An 11,111-nucleotide genomic window follows, 5' to 3' on the forward strand; every position below is an offset into this window, starting at 1 on the left:
GGAGTCCTACTAGGACTCCCTAGTCCTAGTAGGATTCCACCTCCCTTGTTGGAGTAGGAGAAGGGGAAAGAGGGGGAGATGAAGAAGGAAAGGGGGGCTGCGCCCCTTGTCCAATTCGGACCAGAGGGGGGGCGCAGGCCTCCTTCCTTTTGGCATCTCTCCTCTATTCCCGTATGGCCCAATAAGGCCCATATACTCCCCGGCGAATTCCCGTAACTCTCCGGTACTCCGAAAAATACCCGAATCACTCGGAACCTTTCCGAACTCCGAATATAGTTGTCCAATATATCGATCTTTATGTCTCGACCATTTCGAGACTCCTCGTCATGTCCCCGATCTCATCCAGGACTCCGAACTCCTTCGGTACATCAAAACTCATAAACTCATAATATAACTGTCATCGAAACCTTAAGCGTGCGGACCCTACGGGTTCGAGAACTATGTAGACATGACCTAGAACTATTCTTGGTCAATAACCAATAGCGGAACCTGAATGCCCATATTGGCTCCTACATATTCTACGAAGATCTTTATCGGTCAAACCGCATAACAACATACTTTGTTCCCTTTGTCATCGGTATGTTACTTGCCCGAGATTCGATCGTCGGTATCTAATACCTAGTTCAATCTCGTTACCGGCAAGTCTCTTTACTCATTACGTAATGCATCATTCCGTAACTAACTCATTAGCTACATTGCTTGCAAGGCTTATAGTGATGTGCATTACCAAGAGGGCCCAGAGATACCTCTCCGACAATCGGAGTGACAAATCCTAATCTGGAAATACGCCAACTCAACATGTACCTTCAGAGACACCTGTAGAGCACCTTTATAATCACCCAGTTACGTTGTGATGTTTGGTAGCACACAAAGTGTTCCTCCGGTAAACGGGAGTTGCATAATCTCATAGTCATAGGAACATGTATAAGTCATGAAGAAAGCAATAGCAACATACTAAACGATCAAGTGCTAAGCTAACGGAATGGGTCAAGTCAATCACATCATTATCCTAATGATGTGATCCCGTTAATCAAATGACAACTCATGTCTATGGCTAGGAAACTTAACAATATTTGATTCAATGAGCTAGTCAAGTAGAGGCATACTAGTGACACTATGTTTGTCTATGTATTCACACATGTATTATGTTTCTGGTTAATACAATTCTAGCATGAATAATAAACATTTATCATGAAATAAGGAAATAAATAATAATTTTATTATTGCCTCTAGGGCATATTTCCTTCAGTCTCCCACTTGCACTAGAGTCAATAATCTAGTTCACATCACCATGTGATTTAACACTAATATTCACATCTGCATGTGATTAATACCCATAGTTCACATCGTCATGTGATCAACACCCAAAGGGTTTACTAGAGTTAATAATCTAGTTCACATCGCTATGTGATTAACACCCAAAGAGTACTAAGGTATGATCATGTTTTGCTCGTGAGAGAAGTTTAGTCAATGGGTCTGTCACATTCAGAGCCGTATGTATTTTGCAAATATTCTATGTCCACAATGCTCTGCATGGAGCTACTCTAGCTAATTGCTCCCACTTTCAATATGCATCTAGATTGAGACTTAGAGTCATCTGGATTGGTGTAAAAGCTTGCACCGATGTAACTCTTTACGACGGGCTCTTTTATCACCTCCATAATCGAGAAGTATTTCCTTAGTCCTCACTAAGGATATTCTTGACCGCTGTCCAGTGATCTACTATTAGATCAAAATTGTATTCCTTTGCCAAACACAGAGCAAGGTATACAATAGGTCTGGTTCAGAGCATAGCATACTTTATAGAACCTATGACTGAGGCATAGGGAATGACTTTTCATTCTCTTTATATTTTCTGCCATGGTCGGGTCTTGAGTCTTACTCAACTTCATACCTTGCAACACAGGCAAGAATTCCTTCTTTGACTGTTCCATTTTGAACTACTTCAAAATCTTATCAAGGTATGTACTCATTGAAAAATCTTATCAAGCGTTTTGATCTATCTATATAGATTTTGATGCTCAATGTGTAAGCAGCTTCAACGAGGTCTTGCTTTGAAAAATTCTTATTCAAGTATCCTTTCATGCTATCCAGAATTTCTATATCATTTCCAATCGACAATATGTCATCCACATATAATATTAGAAACGCTACAGAGCTCCCACTCACTTTCTTGTAAATACAGGCTTCTCAAAAGTCTGTATAAAACCATATGCTTTGATCAACTCATTAAAGCGTATATTCCAACTCTGAGATGCTTGCACCAGTCCATTGATGGATCGTTGGAGCTTGCACATTTTGTTAGCACCTTTAGGATTAACAAAACCTTCTGGTTGCATCATATGCAACTCTTCTTAAAAAATACATTAAGGAATGCAGTTTTGACATCCATTTGCCAGATTTCATAAAATGTGGAAATTGCTAACATGATTCGGACAGACTTAAGCATCATTACGAGTGAGAAAATCTCATCGTATTCAACACCTTGAACTTGTCGAAAACCTTTTGCAACAAGTCGAGCTTAGTAGATAGTAACACTACTATCAGGGTCTGTCTTCCTCTTGAAGATCCATTTATTTAACATGGCTTGCTGATCATCGAGCAAGTCAATCAAAGTCCGTACTTTGTTCTCATACATGGATCATATCTCAGATTTTATGGCCTCAAGCCATTTTGTGGAATCTGGGCGCATCATCGCTTCCTCATAGTTTGTAGGTTCATCATGGTCTAGTAACATGACTTCCAGAACATGATTACCATACCACTCTGGTGCGGATCTTACTCTAGAAGACCTACGAGGTTTGGTAGCAACTTGATCTGAAGTTCCATGATCATCATCATTAACTTCCTCACTAATTGGTGTAGGAATCACTGGAACTGATTTCTGTGATGAACTACTTTCCAATAAGGGAGAAGTTACAATTACCTTATCAAGTTCTACTTTCCTCCCACTCACTTCTTTCCAGAGGAACTTCTTCTCTAGAAAGGATCCATCTTAGCAACGAATAACTTGCCTTCGGATCTGTGATAGAAGGTGTACCCAACAGTTTCCTTTGGGTATTCTATGAAGACGCACTTCTCCAATTTGGGTTCGAGCTTATCAGGTTGAAACCTTTTTCATATAAGCATCGCAACTCCAAACTTTAAGATACGACAGCTTAGGTTTACTGCTAAACCATAGTTCATACGGTGTCGTCTCAACGGATTTAGATGGTGCCCTATTAAACGTGAATGCAGTTGTCTCTAATGCATAACCCCAAAACGATAGTGGTAAATCGGTAAGAGACATCATAGATTGCACTATATCTAATAAAGTACTGTTATGACGTTCGGACACACCATTAAGCTGCGGTGTTTCAGGTGGCATGAGTTTGTGAAATTATTCCACATTGTTTTAATTGAAGACCAAACTCGTAACTCAAATATTTGTCTCCGCGATCAAATTGCAGAAACTTTATTTTCTTGTTACGATGATTCTCCACTTCACTCTGAAAATCTTTGAACTTTTCAAATGTTTCAGACTTGTGCTTCATTAAGTAGATATACTCATATCTGCTCAATTCATCTTGTGAAGGTCAGAAAATAACGATACCCGCCAGGAGCATCAACACTCATTGGACGGCATACATCGGTATGTATTATTTCCAATAAGTCACTAGCTCATTCCATTGTTCCGGAGAATGGAGTTTTAGTCATCTTGCACAAAAGGCACGATTCTCAAGCATCAAATGATTCATAACCAAGTGATTCCGAAAATCCATCTTTATGGAGTTTCGTCATGCGCTTTACACCGATATGACCCAAACGGCAGTGCCACAAATAAGTTGCACTATCATTATCAACTTTGCATCTTTTGGCATCAATATTATGAATATGTGTATCACTACGATCGAGATCCAACAAACTATTTTCATTGGGTGTATGAACATCAAAGGTTTTATTCATTTAAACAGAACAACAATTATTCTCTGATTTTAAATGAATAACTGTTTTGCAATAAACATGATCAAATCATATTCACGCTCAACGCAAACGCCAAATAACATTTATTTAGGTTTAACACTAATCCCGAAAGTATAGGGAGTGTGCGATGATGATCATATCAATCTTGGAACTACTTCCAACACTCATCGTCACTTCACCCTCAACTAGTCCCTGTTTATTCTGTAACTCCTGTTTCGAGTCACTAATTTTTAGCAACCGAACAAGTATCAAATACTCAGGGGCTACTATAAACACTAGTAAGGTACACATCAATAATCTGTGTATCAAATATACCCTTGTTCACTCTGCCATCCTTCTTATCCACCAAATATTCAGGGTATTTCCGTTTCCAGTGACCATTTCTTTGCAGTGTAAGCACTCAGTTTCAGGCTTTGGTTCAGCTTTGGGCTTCTTCGTGGGAGTGACAACTTGCTTGCCATTCTACTTGAAGTTCCCTTTCTTTCCCTTTGCCTTTTACTTGAAACCAGTGATCTTGTCAACCATCAACACTTGATGCTCTTTCTTGATTTCTACCTTCGTCGATTTCAACATCACGAAGAGCTCGGGAATCGTTTTCGTCATCCCTTGCATACTATAGTTCATCACAAAGTTCTACTAACTTGGTGATGGTGACTAGAGAACTCTATCAATCACTATCTTATCTGGAAGATTAACTCCCACTTGATTCAAGCGATTGTAGTACCCAGACAATCTGAGCACATGCTCACTAGTTGAGCGATTCTCCTCCATCTTTTAGCCATAGAACTTGTTGGAGACTTCATATCTCTCAACTCGGGTATTTGCTTGAAATATTAACTTCAACTCCTGGAACATCTCATATGGTCCATGACGTTCAAAATGTCTTTGAAGTCCCGATTCTAAGCCATTTAAGCATGGTGCACTAAACTATCAAGTAGTCATCATATTGAGCTAGCCAAATGTTCATAACGTCTGCATCTGCTCTTGCAATAGGTCTGTCACCTAGCGGTGCATTAAGGACATAATTCTTCTGTGCAGCAATGAGGATAAACCTCAGATCACGGATCCAATTCGCATCATTGCTACTAACATCTTTCAATACAATTTTCTCTAGGAACATATCAAAATAAACATATGAAAGCAACAACGCAAGCTATTGATCTACAACATAATTTGCAAAATACTACCAGGACTAAGTTCATGATAAATTTAAGTTCAATTAATCATATTACTTAAGAACTCCCACTTAGACAAACATCTCTCTAGTCACCTAAGTGATCACGTGATCCAAATCAACTAAACCATGTCCGATCATCACGTGAGATGGAGTAGTTTTCAATGGTGAACATCACTATGTTGATCATATCTACTATATGATTCATGCTCGACCTTTCGGTCTCCGTGTTCCCAGGCCATATCTGTTATATGCTAGGCTCGTCAAGTTTAACCTGAGTATTCCGCGTGTGCAAAACTGGCTTGCACTCATTGTAGATGGACGTAGAGCTTATCACACCCGATCATCACGTGGTGTCTGGGCACGACGAACTTTGGCAACGGTGCATACTCAGGGAGAACACTTCTTGATAATTAGTGAGAGATCATCTTAAAATGCTACCGTCAATCAAAGCAGAATAAGATGTATAATAGATAAACATCATATGCAATCAAAATATGTGACATGATATGGCCATGATCATCTTGCACCTTTGATCTCCATCTCCAAAGTACTGTCATGATCTCTATCGTTACCGGCACGACACCATGATCTTCATCATCTTGATCTATATCAATGTGTCGTCACATGGTCGTCTCGCCAACTATTGCTCTTGCAACTATTGCTATCGCATAGCGATAAAGTAAAGCAATTATTTGGCACTTGCATCTTTATGCAACAAAGAGACAACCATAGGGCTTCTGCCAGTTGCCGATAACTTTAACAAAACATGATCATCTCATACTACAACTTATATCTCATCACATCTTGACCATATCACATCACAACATGCCCTGCAAAAACAAGTTAGACGTCCTCTACTTTGTTGTTGCAAGTTTTACGTGGCTGCTATGGGCTAAGCAAGCACCGTTCTTACCTACGCATCAAAACCACAACGATAGTTCGTCAAGTTAGTGCTGTTTTAACCTTCGCAAGGACCGGGCGTAGCCACACTCGGTTCAACTAAAGTTGGAGAAACTGACACCCGCCAGCCACCTGTGTGCAAAGCACGTCGGTAGAACCAGTCTCGCGTAAGCGTATGCGTAATGTTGGTCCGGGCCGCTTCATCCAACAATACCGCTGAACCAAAGTATGACATGCTGGTAAGTAGTATGACTTGTATCGCCCACAACTCACTTGTGTTCTACTCTTGCATATAACATCAACGCATAAAACCTAGGCTCGGATGCCACTGTAGGGTAACGTAGTAATTTCAAAAAAATTCCTACGCACACGCAAGATCATGGTGATGGTATAGCAACGAGAGGGGAGAGTGTTGTCCATGTACCCTCGTAGACCGTAAGCGGAAGCGTTATGACAACGCGATTGATGTAGTCGAACGTCTTCACGATCCGACCGATCTAAGTACCGAACGTACGGCACCTCCGTGTTCAGCACACGTTCAGCTCGATGATGTTCCCCGGGCTCCAATCCAGCAAAGTGTCGGGGATGAGTTCCGTCAGCACGACGGCGTGGTGACGATGATGATGTTCTTCCGGCGCAGGGCTTCGCCTAAACTCCGCGATGATATGACCGAGGTGGAATGTGGTGGAGGGGGGCACCACACACGGCTTTGTGTGTCATGGGGTGCCCCCTGCCCCCGTATATAAAGGAGCAAGGGGGGAGGAGGCCGGCCCTAGGAGGGGGCGCTCCAAGTGTGGAGTCCTACTAGGACTCCCTAGTCCTAGTAGGATTCCACCTCCCTTGTTGGAGTAGGAGAAGGGGAAAGAGGGGGAGAGGAAGAAGGAAAGGGGGGCTGCACCCCTTGTCCAATTCGGACCAGAGGGGGGGCGCAGGGCTCCTTCCTTTTGGCCTCTCTCCTCTATTCCCGTATGGCCCAATAAGGCCCATATACTCCCCGACGAATTCCCGTAACTCTCCGGTACTTCGAAAAATACCCGAATCACTCGGAACCTTTCCGAACTCCGAATATAGTCGTCCAATATATCGATCTTTACGTCTCGACCATTTCGAGACTCCTCGTCATGTCCCCGATCTCATCCGGGACTCCGAACTCCTTTGGTACATCAAAACTCATAAACTCATAATATAATTGTCATCGAAACCTTAAGCGTGCGGACCCTACAGGTTCGAGAACTATGTAGACATGACCTAGAACTATTCTTGGTCAATAACCAATAGCGGAACCTGGATGCCCATATTGACTCCTACATATTCTACGAAGATCTTTATCGGTCAAACTGCATAACAACATACTTTGTTCCCTTTGTCATCGGTATGTTACTTGCCCGAGATTCGATCATCGGTATCCAATACCTAGTTCAATCTCGTTACCGGCAAGTCTCTTTACTCGTTACGTAATGCATCATTCTGTAACTAACTCATTAGCTGCATTGCTTGCAAGGCTTATAGTGATGTGCATTACCAAGAGGGCCCAGAGATACCTCTCCGACAATCGGAGTGACAAATCCTAATCTGGAAATACGCCAACTCAACATGTACCTTCGGAGACACCTGTAGAGCACCTTTATAATCACCCAGTTACGTTGTGACGTTTGGTAGCACACAAAGTGTTCCTCTGGTAAACGGGAGTTGCATAATCTCATAGTCATAGGAACATGTATAAGTCATGAAGAAAGCAATAGCAACATACTAAACGATCAAGTGCTAAGCTAACAGAATGGGTCAAGTCAATCACATCATTATCCTAATGATGTGATCCCGTTAATCAAATGACAACTCATGTCTATGGCTAGGAAACTTAACCATCTTTGATTCAACGAGCTAGTCAAGTAGAGGCATACTAGTGACACTATGTTTGTCTATGTATTCACACATGTATTATGTTTCCGGTTAATACAATTCTAGCATGAATAATAAACATTTATCATGAAATAAGGAAATAAATAATAACTTTATTATTGCCTCTAGGGCATATTTCCTTCAGGCGCCCCCCTAGGGGCCCTATATAAAGATGGGGGGAGGGAGGGCTGCGAACCCATGCTCCTGGCGCCTCCCTCTCCCTCTGCAACACCTCTCCCTCTCGTAGTGCTTGGCGAAGCCCTGGCGAGATCGCTGCTGCATCCGCCACCACGCCGTCATGCTGCTGGATCTCCATCAACCTTTCCTTCCCCCTTGCTAGATCAAGAAGGATGATACGTCTTCCCCAACCGTACGTGTGTTGAACGCGGAGGTGTTGTCCGTTCAGCACTAGGATCATCGGTGATTTGGATCACGACGAGTACGACTCCCTCAACCCCGTTCTCTTGAATGCTTCCTCTCGCGATCTACAAGGGTATGTAGATGCACTCCTCTCTCTCGTTGCTAGATGAACTCCATAGATTGATCTTGGTGAAAGCATAGAATTTTTTTTATTTTCTACAACATTCCCCAACAGTGGCATCATGAGCTAGGTCTATAGGTAGTTTTCTTTGCACGAGTAGAACACAAATTTGTTGTGGGCGTACATGTTGTCAATCTTCTTGCCACTACTAGTCTTATTTTGCTTCGGCGGCATCGTGGGATGAAGCGGCCCGGACCGACCTTACACGTACGCTTATGTGAGACAGGTTCCACCGACTGACATGCACTAGTTGCATAAGGTGGCTAGCGGGTGTCTGTCTCTCCCACTTTAGTTGGAGCAGATTCGATGAAAAGGGTCCTTATGAAGGGTAAATAGAAATTGGCATATCATGTTGTGGCTTTTACGTAGGTAAGAAACGTTCTTGCTAGAACCCTATTGCAGCCACGTAAAACATGCAACAACAATTAGAGGACGTCTAACTTGTTTTTGCAGCATATGCCTTGTGATGTGATATGGCCAAAAGTTGTGATGAATGATATATACATGTGATGTATGAGATCATGTTCTTGTAATAGGAATCATGACTTGCATGTCGATGAGTATGACAACCGGCAGGAGCCATAGGAGTTGTCTTAATTATTGTATGACCTGCGTGTGAATGATTAAATTCCATGTAATTACTTTACTTTATTGCTAAATCGTTAGCCATAGTAGTAGAAGTAATAGTTGGCGAGCAACTTCATGGAGACACGATGATGGAGAACGAGATCATGGTGTCGTGCCGGTGACGAAGATGATCATGGCGCCCCGAAGATGGAGAGCAAAGGAGCTATATGATATTGGCCATATCATGTCACTATTTGATTGCATGTGATGTTTATCATGTTTTTTGCATCTTGTTTACTTAGAACGACGGTAGTAAATAAGATGATCCCTCATAATAATTTCAACGAAGTGTTCCCCCTAACTGTGCGCCGTTGCGAAAGTTCGTTGTTTCGAAGCACCATGTGATGATCGGGTGTGATAGATTCCAACGTCCACATACAATGGGTGTAAGACATATTTACACATGCAAAACACTTAGGTTAACTTGACTAGCCTAGCATGTACAGACATGGCCTCGGAACACAAGAGACCGAAAGGCCGAACATGAGTCGTATGGAAGATACGATCAACATGGAGATGTTCACCGATGATGACTAGTCCGTCTCACATGATGATCGGACACGGCCTAGTCGACTCAGATCATGTATCACTTAGATAACTAGAGGGATGTCTAATATGAGTGGGAGTTCATTAAATAATTTGATTAGATGAACTTAATTATCATGAACTTAGTCTAAAAACCTTTGCAAAATGTCTTGTAGATCAAATGGCTAACGCTCATGTCAACCTCAACTTCAACGCGTTCCTAGGGAAAACCAAGCTGAAAGATGATGGAAGCAACTATACAGACTGGGTCCGGAACCTGAGGATCATCCTCATAGCGGCCAAGAAAGCATATGTCCTAGAAGGACCGCTAGGTGAAGCACCCATCCCAGAGAACCAAGACGTTATGAACGCTTGGCAGTCACATGCTGATGATTACTCCCTCGTTCAGTGCGTCATGCTTTACATCTTAGAACCGGGGCTCCAAAAGCGTTTTGAGCAACACGGAGCATATGAGATGTTCGAGGAGCTGAAAATGGTTTTCCAAGCTCATGCCCGGGTCGAGAGATATGAAGTCTCCGACAAGTTCTATAGTTGTAAGATGGAGGAAAATAGTTCTGTCAGTGAGCACATACTCAAAATGTCTGGGTTGCACAACCGCTTGTCCCAGCTGGACATTAACCTCCCGGACGAGGCGGTCATTGAAAGAATCCTTCAGTCGCTCCCACCTAGCTACAAGAGCTTCGTGATGAACTACAATATGCAGGGGATGGTGAAAACTATTCCTGAAGTATTTTCAATGCTGAAGTCAGCGGAGATGGAAATCAAAAAGGAACATCAAGTGTTGATGGTCAATAAAACCACTAAGTTCAAGAAAGACAAGGGTAAGAAGAACTTTAAGAAGGACAGCAAGGAAGTTGCCGCGCCCAGTAAGCCAGTTGCCGGGAAGAAGTCAAAGAATGGACCCAAGCCTGAGACTGAGTGCTTTTATTGCAAAGGGAAGGGTCACTGGAAGCGGAACTGCCCCAAATACTTAGCGGACAAGAAGGCCGGCAACACTAAAGGTATATGTGATATACATGTAATTGATGTGTACCTTACCAGTACTCGTAGTAGCTCCTGGGTATTTGATACCAGTGCGGTTGCTCATATTTGTAACTCAAAGCAGGAGCTGCGGAATAAGCGGAGACTGGCGAAGGACGAGGTGACAATGTGCGTCGGGAATGGTTCCAAGGTCGATGTGATCGCCGTCGGCACACTACCTCTACATTTACCTACGCGATTAGTTTTAAACCTCAATAATTGTTATTTAGTGCCAGCTTTGAGTATGAACATTGTATCTGGATCTCGTTTAATACGAGATGGCTACTCATTTAAATCCGAGAATAATGGTTGTTCTATTTATATGAGAGATATGTTTTATGGTCATGCCCCGCTGGTCAATGGTTTATTCTTGATGAATCTCGAACGTAATGTTACACATATTCATAGTGTGAATACCAAAAGATGTAAGGTTGATAA

This window comes from Triticum dicoccoides, chromosome 5B, assembly GCF_002162155.2.
Source record: "Triticum dicoccoides isolate Atlit2015 ecotype Zavitan chromosome 5B, WEW_v2.0, whole genome shotgun sequence".
NCBI lineage: Eukaryota > Viridiplantae > Streptophyta > Magnoliopsida > Poales > Poaceae > Triticum > Triticum dicoccoides.